Raw genomic sequence first — 15868 nt, 5'->3', positions numbered from 1 at the left:
CACTGATCACCTTGACATTAGGTCCTTAAAATCTTTACCACTACGAAGTTGTCAAATGGTTTCCTTCAGGCTGCGGTTTCTTTCTTTCTGTCATTTTTTTATGATTTATAAAAATCATCTATACATGGTCTGCATGTGAGTGACAGTATCTCAGATAACAAAATGATATTTTTGCAGTGTTTATGAAGAGACTGGTTGCTGCCTTGTTTGAAAATCTAAATTCTTCATTATTAATCATGCAGTATGAAATTTATAGCTTACATAATGTTATATATAACATTACTGCCACTAATAAATGTAAAAACAAACATCATAATTTGATTTGTTTGAGTGTTAAGCTATACTCAGAAATCAAATAATTCTATTTTATTTGAAGAGACGGGGGAAAGAAAATAAATTGCATCTTATAAAACACTAAAAATGCAGCCCTGATCATTCCAGGTAAAACTGGTTACTTTAATCTATGGAACAGGACTTTTTCATGTACCAAAGTCCAAGGTAGTGCACGGTGATTTTTCGTCCAGCACTGTAATGTAGTTTTTGCTGTTAAAAAATCCCTACATAACCATAATTGCTGTTCTTATTTCAGGTGCCTGATAGGATGAAGGACACAGACAATGTCCACACAATCCACACAAACAAATAGTAGCCGCAATTAAATGAACCTATTTAAAAGTCCTTGTCAAAATCATATTATAATTGGACAATCCCAGATAGTGATAGGCATCTTCACAACCCCCTGGGCTTGATTCAGATTGACCCTGCTAATTTTGTGTGATAGTAGAATGCTCAGGGGGAAAAGAAAAAAAAACTTTTTTTCTTTTGTTTTGAATTTGTGGTTCATTGTTTATTTTGTGTCATCATGAGAAGCTTGTTCACTTTGTTTGAAAGTAAGCACCAGCAATCACATAGCTTCCTATGTCTGCACCAGCTATTTTGCTGGCACAGCCTTGAGAACCTCTGTGTCGGGCTTTTCAGTCTGACAGAGGATAGGATCCAGCAGAGGAGACCTCTATGGGTCCCACCCCCTCCTGTCCTGGCTCCTCCTTTATTCTGCCCTTCCCTTCCCGTATCACCTCCCCGCCCTGAAAGGTTGCACTGCCACCCAGCAGTCCCACTTACCTCCAGGTGGTCGTGCAGCATCCTCCACCCAGCGCTGGCCCCGGAGCTGACTGGCACTGGCTCAGTGCCAGTGCTCCCTACTCTGAGGGTGCCGTAAATGTACTTTACGGCATGTTAACAACACCCATTGACAGTGCTATGGACCTGTAGTATTAGGCCTTAGGTAGGTAGGTAGGTAGGTAGGTAGGTAGGTAAGTAAGTAAGTAAGTAAGTGCGCAATACTACCCTATGCTGGAACAAGCAAGACAAGAGGTTTGTGCTGTATCCAGTGCAGGATAGGGGCCCAAGGCAGCTCAGCCAGAGGCAAGGGGAAACTTTCCCCCGTACCTCCGGGTAAGGCACCTTTGCCCCAATGGGTCAGGTGACTCGAGTCTGAGTTGCAAAAATCAACATTTTTTGCTGACTCATGTACATTTGAGTCACATGTGTGAAAGACCTGGCAAAATACTCAAGGGCCCCTGACTCAGCACTAGGTTCCCATGCACGCAGACTCAAGTCTGTATGTGTCTGGATGTACTTGCTTACTGTTTTCACGATGTGAAAAACCTTGTGGGGACAGCATCCAGACCAGGCAAGCAGCAAGGAGGTTCCAGCCAGGAGATAGGGAAATTTTAAGGCATTTGAGTGGGGGGGGGGGCAGGCTCTCTTGCCTTTTTCTTATAGGAAAGAACTGATTATCATTGGATGAAGGATGGGTGGTCTGGTTTTTTTCTTTGTATGAGGGAGGGCAGGAGGAGGAGCCCAAGGGAGTTCTTGCCTTGGAATTGGCTGGAGAAGCCTAGGGAACAAGGAGATGCAGAAGCGGGGGGGGGGGGGGGTTGTAGAGATCATGCTTTCCAATCACATGGCTGCTGTGAACTCCATTGTTACTTAGGGGGAAGAAGTTCCATTGAATGACTGGCTGCAGTAGGACTACTTCTGAGTAGCTGCAAAGGATTGAGTTATTCTGGTAAGCCTCACAGCTGCTGCACGTGACCCTCCTCCCTCTAGTCACTTCGGTCCCCACTCTCTCACAGTTCGTCCCACCACCTCCCACCTTGTTTACAGATAGGATGGCAACAGCAGGGAAGTGGTTAAAGAGAACTCTCTCTCACACACACACCCTGGTAGTAGCTCTGTTTTTTATTCTGTGCCTAACACATGTATCAAAAGACTCGTGACCCAAGTCTTTTTGAGTCATGAAAATGCTCCAGGCCACTCAGAAAGTACCCCTGTTAGGACTCGTTTTTGACTCAAGTCACGGGGGCAGAGACTCATAATTCAAGTCAAACCGCACTGGATTTGCCCATCCCTGGATAGCACAGATCTTAGGAGACAACCTGTATGTGCTGTGGAAACTTGCCCCTAGTGGAGACCTCCGCAACTGCCCCCCGCACAATGCAGCAGTAACCATTTCGGCACTGCTGTATCGGTGGGGGTGGGAAAGGATAGGATTGCACTCTTAGTAGTGTATATTTATAGAAATGTGCAAGACTGCAACCCAATGCATGATTACCTGGGAGTAAACCCTGTTCATCATAGATAAATTTACTTCTGAATATACATGTGCAAGATTGTGCTGCATGCTCTCAGTACAACCTTAATTCTTGCTTTATAATTGCCACTAGCATAGTGTGCATGTTCTGGCTAGCCTTTTAGTCATGTTGCGTGCGAAAAACCCTTTCTCTTTTCAAAGATTTACCTGCAAATGAACCAGAGAGCATCATTCTGTGGATTCATCCACTTCATGTTATGAAATCAGGTTCTGCTTTTGCATCCCCCTGAAGCTTGGCTCATTTCCTTGGGTGATCCAGATCAGTTTTCCTTTGCTGTTTTGAGTTTACCCATGTATTACAGATGTTTCTGGCTTGCTGTGAATTGCACTGTAGCCACTTATGTCTTTGAGGCTGGTGGATGATACTTTCCCCTGGCAGAAAGCGGGCTGACCGAGATGAACTTGCATCCTTTCTGACTCTGAAAATAGCTTCCCTTGTCTGAAGTGAGGAGTCAGACACGCATTTTATTGCATGCACATATTGGCCTTTGCAGCATGTTCTATTTTGTTCCCTTCACAGCTTCTGCAGTACAACAGGAGCTGTAATGAGCGGCACTAAAGTAAAACAAGCTCCCCCATGTATATGTATGAGTCCCGTGGCCAAAGTCAACTTCATGGCAGGTAGTGAGGCTTACCCTGTGCTATTTGTACTGATTGATCTCTTTGTGAGGCTGTGATGCTCGGCCCCCCAAGGAATTGCTCCTTGGAACATGCTGCCTTTTCAGTCTCATAAGGAAGCCCAAGTGAGAAGGCAGCAGGCGAGGAGGCAGTCAATGTTGACATAAAGAGGGCATGTTTCGCCTGTGAGCAACTCCATTTTATATGGTCCCTGGCTAAATATGTCTGTTTATGGTGGCACTTTGAAGGCCAGGCAAGCAAGCAAGTAGCCAATATCACCATCCTATCCCCCCTAGACAACTGGAAGTAGGATGTACCATATCTCCTGGTAGATGAGGCTACTGTGAAAATGGAGGTGGAGTTAAGTTCTCATACCCCACTAAAGTTGCCACATTTTGATTTTTCAGCAGTAGACTCAGGATTCTAGTGTGCCATCTTAAGGCCTCGAGGTAACCATCCAATCTCCACTTATGTGGCTTCTCCCCTCTCACCTCCAGTCAAAATTGAGCATGCACACCCTCTTCCAATTGGCCTGGAAGAAGACAATGTGACAAATTTATTGGTCACTCAATATTTGGCAGTTCTGTGACATCACCAGGTCCCTGACGTTCCCAAGCTCGGATCTTGAATCTCAGAGTTGACTCTGACTTGGCAACTCGACTCACTGCTTATTGAGTGTCGGATAATTCCCTGGGCCTTAGGGATCTGGATTAAACCTTAAAGATCAGCTGATCCTCAACAACAGCTTCTATTTCTCCCATAAGGGATTTCTCCCCTATTATTCCCCTTAAACTCTTGAAAGCCCTCCAAGTAGTTGGGGTGGATTTGTCCTGAAACCCTTTCCTTAGGGCTCAGATTAACATCTACTCCCTCTCTAGGGTGTAAGATAACACACCACACACACACTTCCCCAGCACACAAATGCATACCTTTAAGGGCACCAATTATCCCTTCTAACCAAAATGGAGAATGAGTTTCCAAAAGCCGGGCCAGTCTCTTTTCACAGCATCGCCCCTCCAAAGGGGAGCAGGATTTATAACAGAAGCCATCCAACCTACACAAACCACTTAATCATGTTTATATATAACTTGCATATTAAAAAGCAATATCCAGTGTCAATGGCTTTGATATAAAAATATCTTAATAGTCAGTAACTGACTAATGAATACTACAGTAATAACAGTTTAATTTGAAGAATCCTGGCAGCTGGTTGCCTTGATGAGTGCTGTTACCAAGGAGCTCCAGCCTCACGCTGGGAACATCCGCAGTATGATGATTTATAGCAGCAGTGTAGAACTGTTTAATGTCAGCGCCTCTCGGCTAAAGCAATAATAAACAGGAATGTTATGGTTTATTTTTCTGTATGAATTGTTCAGGCTCTGAATGGTAAGTACCAACTCAATAGGGGATAATAGCTGCCATACCCCAGAGAGTTGTAGTGGAGGTTTAAGCATTTTTATTGTCCCGGTTTGTATAGCAAAATTAATGCGGTACAGATTGGGATTTTTTTCAACCCTCCCTTTTTTAAAAAAGAAGAATAATTGGGACACAATCACCTGGAAGTTCTCCTGTACAAACACCAGAGCATCTATTCATCGTAATGGGGCTGGCACAGGACAATGTCTCCATGTGTCCTTGATCTCTTATCCATCCTTTGTGGGCTATTATAGATCTGGATCCTATCCAGAGTGAACAGCACCTAAGCAGCTCCTAGTGCGAGAGGGGCTTTGCAAAGGAAATGTGTCTCGCATAAGGGTGAAAGACCAAAAGCTACTATATATATATTGTATATATATGTATATGTTCTCAGGGTATGTTCTCCCTGAATATGTTCTCAGGGTAATTTTATTTCAAATAGGCAACCTTTGAAAGTAGCTTAGAAATAACCAATGTATATATAATAAAAAAGAACAATATGTGCATGAAGGCAGCAAAAGTAGTATTGGGCTTTTAGAAGCAGAAACTATCATCATTCTAGCTGTACCCTTTTTAAAATCCTATCTAATCCTAGGAGGCCAATCATATCCTTCCTCCCCCCCCCCAATGGTGCAGCCATACCAAAAAAGGAGTGCTCTGTACCCAGTGGGGGGAGGGGAGCCTTCATAGGAAAAGGGGAATTATTTTCCCTTATTCCTCTGTAAGCCTCCCGCTTTGCAATGGGACTCTTCAGACTTGTGCCTTCCCACCCACTTGTCCCTGCTGTTGCCTTACTTTCTCCAGTGGGTGCAGCAAGGTGCAGGTCTATGTGTAATTTAGCAGCAACTACACATAGCCCTGCTTATAAAGATTTAAGGTAGAACAATGGGCACATGTACGTCACGTTAATGAAACATTTGTTGCAAACTGGAAACTATAACAGTTCTGGCCTTTTCAGCTGACATTTTTATGTTCAGCCAATTATGACTCCCAAGTTGTAAGAGCACTTCCATGGAAGAAAAAGGAGCCAAGCATTATATCACACAAACTAACCTTGGTTCATTAATATTATACTCTCGCTGCTTCAAAGTGATGCAAATTCTCTTTAGAATCGTTTTCTGTTCTAAAAATGCCCTACTCACAGCACTATGATATTGCAACGGTGAAATACAGCTGCCTTCCAGTACCATTGCCATCAGTAGGTCACAATATGGTTTTATGGAGTGAGAGGGCATCAGGTTAGAAATAATAATAGCTGTGATTAATTAGAAGCAGTAAGAAACATTCCAAGTCCTTTCCCCCCTGTATTTACAGAAAAGATTTCAGGTCTGAATTATTTCTGAAAATACAACTTCTCAGTCTATCTTGACCAAACGGATACTTTTGGAGATCAGACTCTTGAAGCTCAGAGTGAAGAAATCTCGTGTCGAAGGACATGATCCAACCAGAGTTCAGTACTTTCATGTACTTTTTAAGTTGCCATTGAGCAACGTGTGATTGACATGCATACAGGACAGCTCCTTCTCTATTACAGGCCTCTGGATGTGGAACTCTCTGCCTCAAGGATTTCAAGCACTCTGTCCTTGCTCTTGCAGACTGGCCTGTTCTGCCAAATGTTTGGCTTGTGCATTGTTCCTGTATATTCCACTGCTCCTGGAGTGTTTTATTTGTTGTCTGTCTAGCTCAGTATTATCTGGCAGTGGTTATCCAGGGATTTGGATAGGGCTCTTTCCTAATCTGAAGTGAAGATGCCAGGATTGAATCTGGGCCTTGTCCTTATACCTCCCCCAACAAATGCAGTACATGAGACAAATTTTTGGAATATGAATTGAGTCATATTTATTGAATAAAATCAATAATGAATCTGAAAGCAACTCCTATCTCCCAACTCCATCCCCCTTTCAGTGCAGCCATCTAACCTAGAGGAGACAGGAAACAGTAGTATCTCTTTCCGTTATAGGCATCCCCACCCTGACTCCAAGCTGTGGGCTATCAATTGACTGCCCGGGGCTTGTCAATGTCAACCCCAAGGGCTTGAGGAAGCTGAACTGCACTGCCTCCCACAAGCCAGAAAGCATTGGAGGTCAGCTTTGCAACCCAAGTCCGAGGGATCACCAGTCAACCTCCCTGAGCATCTAGGGAGCAGTACTGCTCCCCTTCTGAGTGTCTTACCTCAGGGTGCACACCAAAATCTTTACTCCCACTCCCTGGCCATGCCATACCTGCTACATGTGACCAACCTGATGAAAGAATCTTACTCAAGAGACAGCCTGGGGTAGACAAAACAAATCTTCCCACCAGGGCCAAAAAGGAAGATAGCAAAATATCCCTACCTGGTTCGGTATGGGTGCACTGAAGGGAGAAGGTTGTGTGTAGCAAACAACAATCAAGCCTCCCCTGGAAAGCACCCAATAGGATGCCAACATTAGACCCCTGCCTCCTGTGATGACAAGGCAGGGCAAAAATGCCTCCACGCCAGTAGTGTACCCACAGTGGAGGCGATACGGTAAAAGCTGCGGCTTCTCCCACTCACAGTTGGGGCCATTCTGGGCAGCCAAATACGTTGTGCTGGAGACACAGGACACCCCCAAGGCACTGAGCTGCAACACCATCACATACCTCACTTAACTTTGGGGTTACACAAGACCCACTGGGGGCACCCTGACGTTTGTGGCACCCAAGGCCCCTGACATTTCCTGTGCACACAACTGCAAGAGAATAATTTCTGAGTTCCTGCAGCAAATATTTTTTCCCAAGAAACAACAGAGAAATAAAATATATTTAAAATATGTGTGTGTGTTTACATATGCTCTACGTTTCTTACATCTGTGCCGATAATACTTTTATTTAAAGCCCTACCTTCTAATTTTAAAGTATGTCAACAAAGGATTGGATCAAGTGTGAAATGTGGCAGTTATTAAGCAAAATAGTAAGCAGTGAAATCTAAGAAGCTTTATTTCTCCCCATCTACCCTCCTCCCTTTTTCAGGAATTGTTTGGGTTAGAATGTCAAAAACTGCCTGAGGGATTAACTCATACTGAATGGACCGTACCATCTGTTTGCGCAAGGAAAGGCTTGGTGTTAACAAACTGTTATCGAGGTGGTAGGCCTCAGTCTGTCTGCTCTCTGTCAATTGTTGTCCTTGTTGAAACCGTGACCCCTAAAGGAATTAGTTGCATGATTGACTGACTGATGATGATTGACACACACACTCTCTTACTTAACTCTTAGATGCAAAAGCGTATGAAATTTGGAAAATTCAATGCAAGCACATGTCTGATTACTATGAAACTACACATTGTGTGAATCCAAAATGTCATGCCGTCTCTTATACCCATGGTTCTCTGCATGCACAGTGCACTCCCTCACTCCACAAGTACATTCCTGAAGTGATCATGTCAAGACATTTCCAGAGACACCCTTGGCAGTGACAAACATCCCAAAAATAATTGACTTGCTCTTTTAAAGAGGCATCGTTAAAGATTGTTCATTATCAAGGATGACTTACTGTACAGTGGAGGGGCATTGTGACTGTAACAAACCCAATAGGTTTTTAAGAGGTCCCAAAGCTAAACTTATCCTGGTTTCAATGAATAAAGACTCAGTTGGCACAGTCAACAAGATTTGTTGATCTTAGGATAAGACTCACTGTTCAGATGCTCCTGATTCCCTATAGGTAAGCTATTTTCCTGAAAATACATCGGCCTTTGTGTTGCTCTCACTGCCCTGAATGGCTGTGATGGTGAGGAAAGGGGCAGCTTACATGGTGCATTGAGGCATCCTGCAAAACTTAGCACTGTGACCCCCTCTGGGAACACCACCAGTCCAACTAGGGTTTTCTGGGAAATTGGTAGACTTTCTGCTGCCACCACCCAAAGCTCAGATAGAAAGAGTCTGCATTGGGAAAACCTCTCTCTCAGGTGTATAAAAAACCTCCAGTACTGTGGGGTTCCCTTGAAGCCAAACAGTAAAGGAGCTGAGTGATTCGATAGCCAGGGAGACCAACCCTGCAAAATTCACAATTCTGCTTTCTTTGGTTTCTATGAACAAAGCTGCTGTATCGCTGCTGCTATTGTGGTGGTGATGGTTGTTATTCTCTCGCTGTAGTTCTTGCTTTATCAACCTCTTTTTGACCACGTTACCCTGAAGCGAAGGAGAAAGAGCAAAAAACTAGTCAGAGCTTCTTTGTGTTCCTTGCTGGACGGCTGACTCACTTCCTGACTTTACACAAATCACTTCTGCACTAGAGGCTTGAATTTACTGCTCCCTAAAGAGGGATTCAGCTGGGTTTTGGGAACACAGAAACATGAATGACTACAAAGTGTTTGGAAAATGTTAGATTTAACATTCAGTGGGAAAGCATAATTCATTGTATATGGCTGGGTAGTGTTAAGGTTGCAAACAAGAGCGTTCAGGTTCAAATATATGGAATATTGGAATATATGGCACTCAAATATGTAGCACATGCAAGGTTGATAGCAAGATCTTTTAGAAACTAGGTCTTGACTACTGTCTGTTGTACCTACTCTATATATCCTGTTGCATTTATTTTATATTAACAGTTCTTCCTAGATGTCCAGTAATAGCTGCATCCTCCCCCCACCATATATTGTCCTTCTTAGATTAGTGAGTTTGTTTTTAATCAAGCAATAATGCTCAGTGGCTACATCCAAAGAGCTCCTTTCGGCATGTTCACAGGCTTGAGTTATGGAATTTATATTATTTATTTAAAAGATTTCTACTCTGCCTTTCCGCTGCTGAAAGTGGATACCCAAGGCTCACAGTAGAATAAAAAATAGAAAATATAATAAAAGAAAAAGGAAATACAATGGGGGGAGAACATCAAGTGGAGAAGTGCAAAAATAACTCAAGGAACTGCTATAGAGGCACAGGAAGCAGACAATCCAAAAGCAAAATGAAACAAAAATGTTCTAAGCTCTCACTGAAATGCCACGAGGGAGAAGGAAGATCTTAATTCCCACAATAGGGAGTTCCATAACTGTGGCGCCACTACTGAGAAGGCTTGCCATCCCGTGCCGTCATCCCCCTAACTTGGGAGAAGGGCGGCACTTGCAGGAAAGCCCCCTCAGATGACATAAGAGGGCGGGCCAGAAAGTTTGGGAGAAGTTAGTCCCTCAGATAACCTGGCCCCAAACCATGAAGGGCTTTAAAGGTCAAAACCAGCACCTTGAATTGGGCCCAGAAATGAATGGGCAGACAGTGTAGTCGCCGAAGCAGCAGTTCGACAGAATCGAACCACCTAGCTCCAGTAATCACTCTGGTCGCCTCATTCTGCACCAGCTTCCAAACTGTCTTCAAGGGCAGCCCCACGTAGAGTACACTACAGTAACCCAATCTTGAAGTCACTAGGGCATGGACCATTATGCTCAGGTTCAATTGACACAGGTACGGCCGCAGCTGGCACACCAGCTGGAGCTGAGCAACCCCCCCCCCGGCCAGCGCTGTCACCTGGCTCTCTAGGGAAAGCTGTGAATACAGGAGCATACTCAGCATGCGCACCTGTTCCTGCAGGGGGATTGCAACCCTATTCAGAGCAGGCAGATGACTCAGTACCCACATCGAGGATTTCCTGACCAAAAGGACCTCGGTTCTCACATGCTCAGAGCACTTACCATGATCAATCCAAAGATGCTCTTCCACTTATCCGACAGCTTGTGCAATATTTTGCACAAGCAGAAGTGTGAAAACTGCTACAGAATGTACCTATTTCATAATACTATGACAGCAGTGTGCAGACTCTTGTGCAAGTGTGGGACACTACTAGTCACAATTTTCCTTCAGTTCATTGTTCGCTGCATCCAGCCCATGATTTTTTTTAAATTAAAAATTGGATTTTTAAAACTTTAAATAGGATTGTTAAAACTTAATATCTGATTTTTAAAATGTTTTTCAATATTTAAAAATGGCAAGTTTTTTTTTTTCTTTTTAAAAACTTGCTTGGTTGATATGCAATCTGAATACAAACGCTTGGGCAGCCCAATTGTAACCTGCGCTGGAACAGGCAGGTCAACTGCCCTGTGCTGGATCCACCACAAGTTAGGTGCAGGCTGAAGGTCACCACAAAGTAAGGTGATAGTTTCCCCTTACCCAGTGTAGAGCTCCAGCCTGCCCTATGGGGCTACTTGGATTGGCACCAGCTTTTGCGGGCTCAAATCCAAGTGGTGTGTGTAAGGTGCCAGGCCCAGGAGTGGGGATTAGGATTCGACATGCACTGCTGCGTCCAATCCAACCCCCTCCTGGGTCAATCTTCTCAACGTTCTGCCCTCCCCCACCCAAAAAGCCCCCTCCTCACCTCTATTCCACTCTCCCTCCACCCTCTCCCACCTCCTGCACCAGCCTGCCCTGACCAGCATACATTTACCCTATCTGAGCAGTGCAGGAGTTGGATCCTACCTTCTTGGGCTGGCATGGGCATCCTTGCTGGCCCAGCTAATTCCTGAGTTGGCACAAAAGTGTTTTATGGCATGTTTGTGACACTTGGGAGCTGATGCAGGGGGCCTGGTTCAAAGCCCACTGTGGATTTCCCACTTCTTCTCTTAACCGAATTTATGGCTCTCTGACAAGTACACTATGTTTTGTATATGGTGGGTGAGAGAGAGAGAGAGAGAGAGAGAGAGAGAGAGAGAGAGAGAGAGAGGAGTACGCAAAAGACATTAAAATTTCATTTAAAATTAAAACATGAATGCTGTTTGTTAATTAACCAATTTAAACTGCATAGGTAAACTCTAGAGGAACGCAGAGTGATTCCTGAAACACTTCATTGACTCCCTTAGAATAAAGGACCTGGAATTTAAGCATTCAATTCAGCTGATTGTGGGTCTGGCTGTAGAGTTAAATATACATAGCATCCAAGAACCATTTTTAAATTAAAGAGGAAATGGAGAAAGGAAGAAAACAGCAAAATAAAATAAAAGCAGCGTCGTGACATGAAGGGATCTTATGATGAGATGAACTTGCAGTGAGTGTGTATATATTTGTGCACATGAATGCAGCAATTTACAATATTGAATTAAAGTGCTGATCATTAGTAGCTCTGTGAAACTGTATAATATCTCCTTTTAATAAGCGTTAGGAAGAAAAAGTGTATTTTATTTATAATTATATTTTATGAACCCAAATACAAGCTGACAGTAATGAGAAACTGGTGTCGCTAAATCTATTTTTATGTTAATTGCCACAGTTAAAATATTCCAAGAGCTGTAAGGACAGTTAATGAACCTTGTTAGAAATGTCTGCCTCAGACCCTGATCTTCTCTTTAAGCTATGATAACGATTATCCCTTCATAGTTTAATATGTTTATTGTTTCCCTTCATGACACTGTAATTAGAGCAGTTTATCTTATATTTTCCTTCTTATTACTGGGCATCTAACAGGCTGCGATTGAATTAAAAACGAAGAATTATTAGGGTGTAAAACATCAATTTTAAATCAAAACCCTTGCTAGCTCATCCTGGAAGGGGGAAGGATAAAGTAAAAGGCTTCATTATACAAGCCAGATTGCCTGGAGCCCTGAGAAAGCCGAGTAGATCAGCTTCTCTCCAGCACAACAGCAGATGCTCTTCGTGTCAACTACCTTTCCAAGGGCTCTTTCTTTCAAAGGTGCTCCTGCACTGTGACTTACACAATTATTTCTAATGCAGGGAATGAAAAAAGAGGCAGCGTTTAGTCTGCAAAAGAGGGGAGAGTGTCAAGTCTGTTAGGAAGCCGCGTACCTTCTCGGGCAGCTTTGTCTCCAAATCTGTCAAAAACAACTTGAGGCATGATATGTGGCAGTTGAGTTGTGAGCAGGTTGGGTTGGGTTGTGCCTCTACATGTGTGGGAATTTTTGTGTTACTGATACTGTGCAACGGTTTTTGTGAAACGGTAAACTGTCCTGATCATTTGAACAAAAGATGGGGGTATTTATTTATTAATTAGATCCTATACCCTTCAAGAGACTAGGCTACCAGATTCCGGATCTGTCAAGGAGAGAAATTTCTCATTTTTCTGGCAGGAAAAACCACCAAACGAAACCAGGGAACATGGCGTTGGCTTTGCGGTCAGAAATACCCTGCTGAAATCCATCATCCCACCTACTGTGGGAAGTGAAAGAATTTTGTCCCTGCAGCTCCAGTCATCAGAAGGACCTGTCACTCTCCTCAGTGCTTATGCACCGACTCTGTCGTCTCCAGCAGAAGCCAAAGACAAATTCTATGATGACCTGGCCACCACTGTCAAGAAAATCCCTGTAAAAGAGCCATTGTTCATCCTCGGCGATTTCAATGCTAGAGTTGGTGCTGATAACAGTTCATGGCCCACTTGCTTAGGTCAGTTTGGCACTGGGAGGATGAACGAAAATGGCCAACGCCTGCTAGAGTTTTGCTGTCATCACGGTCTCTGTGTCAGCAACACGTTCTTCAACACAAAGCCCCAACATAGAGTCTCTTGGAGACATCCAAGATCAAAGCACTGGCACCAGCTCGACCTGATCCTCACCAGACGCTCCAGCCTTCCCAGCATCAAGATCACACGCAGTTATCATGGTGCTGCCTGCGACACTGACCACTCCCTGGTGTGCAGCAGAGTGAAACTGCAAACAAAGCGACTGTATCACACGAAAAAGGAAGGAAGACCTCGCATTGATACCAGCAAGACCCGGGATCAGAGAAAAGTGGAGGAATTTGCACAAGCGCTTGAGGAATCTCTTCCAGGCCCGGCCGACGTAAACGCATCCAACAGATGGGAACATTTCAAGAATACCGTTTACAACACCGCCTTGTCCATATTCGGCAAGAAGACCAACAAGGCGGCAGACTGGTTTAAAGCCCACTCTGAGGAGTTGACACCAGTCATTGAGGAAAAGAGGAGAGCTCAAGCAGCATACAAGGCCTGTCCCAGTGAGCGCAAACTGCAGGTCCTCCGAACTGCTCGCAGCAAAGTCCAACAGACTGCCAGGAGATGTGCTAACGACTACTGGCTCCAGCTCTGTTCCGAGATACAGATAGCAGCTGACACGGGCAACATCAAGGGGATGTATGATGGTATCAAGCAGGCCCTAGGTCCAACACAGAGGAAAATTGCCCCTCTGAAGTCTGCCACAGGCGAGGTCATCCAGGATCGGGCGCAGCAGATGGAACGCTGGGTGCAGCACTACTCTGAGCTATATTCCAGAGAAAATGTAGTCACCGAAGAAGCACTGAACAACATTGAGTGCCTGCCTGTGCTGGAAGAGCTTGACAGTGAACCAACCCTAGAAGAACTTCACGTGGCCCTGGACTCCCTTGCCTTTGGCAAGGCACCTGGAAAAGACAGCATCCCTGCTGAAGTCCTAAAATGCTGCAAAGAGATCATCGTCACTGAGCTGCATGAAATCCTCTGTCTCTGCTGGAGAGAAGGTGGAGTACCTCAAGACATGAGGGATGCAAACATCATCACGCTGTACAAGAACAAAGGTGACAGGGGTGACTGCAACAACTACCGCGGCATCTCTCTCCTTAGCGTTGTAGGAAAGCTGTTTGCCCGAGTTGTACTAAAGAGGCTCCAGGTACTTGCAGAGAGCGTCTATCCAGAATCGCAGTGTGGATTCCGAGCCAACAGGTCCACCACTGATATGGTATTCTCCCTTAGACAACTGCAGGAGAAATGCAGAGAACAACGACAGCCACTCTTTATAGCCTTCATAGATCTCACAAAGGCTTTCGACCTGGTCAGCAGAGACGGCCTCTTCAAGATTCTCCCCAAGATTGGATGTCCACCCAGGCTCCTCAGCATCATCAGATCTTTCCACAAGGACATGAAGGGCACTGTTGTCTTCGATGGCTCCACATCAGACCCTTTTGACATCCGAAGCGGAGTGAAGCAGGGCTGTGTTCTTGCACCAACCTTGTTTGGGATCTTCTTCGCTGTCCTGCTGAAGCAGGCCTTTGGAACTGCAACAGAAGGCATCTATCTCCGGACCAGATCAGACGGAAAGCTCTTCAACCTCTCCAGACTGAGAGCAAAATCCAAAGTCCAGCTGAAATGTCTGCGTGACTTCCTCTTTGCCGATGATGCAGCTGTCACTACCCACTCTGCCAAAGATCTCCAGCAGCTCATGGATCGTTTTAGCAAGGCCTGCCAAGACTTTGGACTGACAATCAGCCTGAAGAAAACACAGGTCATGGTTCAGGATGTGGACTCACCTCCCTGCATTACAATCTCTGAGCATGAACTGGAGGTTGTCCATGACTTTGTGTACCTTGGCTCAACCATCTCCGACACTCTTTCTTTCGATACCGAGCTAAACAAGCGCATCGGTAAAGCAGCTACCACATTTTCCAGACTCACAAAGAGAGTCTGGTCCAACAAGAAGCTGACGGAACATACCAAGATCCAGGTCTACAGAGCTTGCGTCCTGAGTACACTTCTGTACTGCAGCGAGTCATGGACTCTTCGCTCACAACAGGAGAGGAAACTGAGCGCTTTCCACATGCGCTGCCTCCGACGCATCCTCGGCATCACCTGGCAGGACAAAGTTCCAAACAACACAGTCCTGGAACGTGCTGGAATCCCTAGCATGTATTCACTGCTGAAACAGAGACGCCTGCGTTGGCTTGGTCATGTCGTGAGAATGGATGATGGCCGGATCCCAAAGGATCTCCTCTATGGAGAACTCGTGCAAGGAAAGCGCCCTACAGGTAGACCACAGTTGCGATACAAGGACATCTGCAAGAGGGACCTGAAGGCCTTAGGGATGGACCTCAACAAGTGGGAAACCCTGGCCTCTGAGCGGCCCGCTTGGAGGCAGGCTGTGCAGCATGGCCTTTCCCAGTTTGAAGAGACACTTTGCCAACAGTCTGAGGCTAAGAGGCAAAGAAGGAAGGCCCATAGCCAGGGAGGCAGACCAGGGACAGACTGCACTTGCTCCCGGTGTGGAAGGGATTGTCACTCCCGGATTGGCCTTTTCAGCCACACTAGACGCTGTGCCAGAACCACCTTTCAGAGCGCGATACCATAGTCTTTCGAGACTGAAGGTTGCCAATACAATACCCAAGTTAAGTGCATAGTCACTTGGGGTGAGGGTTAGGCAGTAGTGTAGCTAGAGAGGGGGCAAAATGGTGAACACTGTAGGTGCCACAATGCACCATGTAAGCGGCCACTCCCACTTGCCGTCGGAGCCATACTGGAAATGGCAAAGT

This window comes from Tiliqua scincoides, chromosome 2, assembly GCF_035046505.1.
Source record: "Tiliqua scincoides isolate rTilSci1 chromosome 2, rTilSci1.hap2, whole genome shotgun sequence".
NCBI lineage: Eukaryota > Metazoa > Chordata > Lepidosauria > Squamata > Scincidae > Tiliqua > Tiliqua scincoides.
This window is presented reverse-complemented; position numbering follows the sequence as displayed.